This window comes from Theobroma umbraticum, unplaced genomic scaffold (assembly GCF_002168275.2).
Source record: "Theobroma umbraticum cultivar Fairchild unplaced genomic scaffold, ASM216827v3 scaffold_39.0, whole genome shotgun sequence".
NCBI lineage: Eukaryota > Viridiplantae > Streptophyta > Magnoliopsida > Malvales > Malvaceae > Theobroma > Theobroma umbraticum.
In genome coordinates this window covers 378,984-379,945 of record NW_018397281.1, presented here as the reverse complement: position 1 = coordinate 379,945, position 962 = coordinate 378,984, and positions in this window count along the sequence as shown.

The following is a 962-nucleotide window of genomic DNA, read 5'->3' as shown; positions in this document are numbered from 1 at the left end:
TCAACATCATTAGCCTAGGCATAATCCTTAAAGGCATATCACATCATTCTCACATATTTTCTAGTCTCAGAATTCTACCTCTAGACATACTTATAGCTCATACATAGCATATATTATGCACTATCACTATTGAAGCATATATGCACCCTAGTCATTATGCTCATATGCATAAAAGTTTCCCACTCACTTTAACAATTTAGGGGTTTTTTGTCAACACTTGTACTTGCAACTCACTTATGCTTTTGCTTCAATTCGTACAGTTAGTACTTGAGCATCATTCTCGTTCTCATGATCATCTAGCATCAACAATACATGAACACTAATATTCATTCCATAAGTTTTCATTTCATAGCCAAATTCTGGCTTTTGAAAAATACAATTTTTTTTAAAAATAGCTAAACTTATAACAACTCAACAAAGAAGCCCAAATCCTTTAACGATGAGCTAATCCATACCTTAGAAGTTGAAAGGTGTTATTGTTTACCCTAGATATCCAGTTAACCTTAAAGGCAATTTTTCCACCAAAGTTGCATCAATTTATATCTAAGTCATCAACCGTTTAAATTGGAAATCAATCAACAATAATACTTTATGTTACCTCTAAAAGCATTTCCCATGCTCCAAATTTACTCCAAATAACTCCAAGTGCTTAAAAAAATCATTCTTGAAAGCTAGGGTTTGGTTTTAGAGAGAAAAAGTGAAAATCATCAACTAAACTATTTAGGGTAAAAATCTAACTGCTTTAGTTCTTAGAATCCAAGGACGATTAGTGGATTTGAATGGGCTTGGTGGGTGGAAAATTTGAAAGAAAATGGTGGGGGGGGATGAAGAAATTATACAGAAATGATGAAAAATCATGTTTTTGGTCTTTTAAGCCCGTATTTAACTAATCTAGCACTCTAATTGGTACTTGATCTTGGAGGAGAATGTCTACCCATGCACCCATTTCCTACCCTCAAATC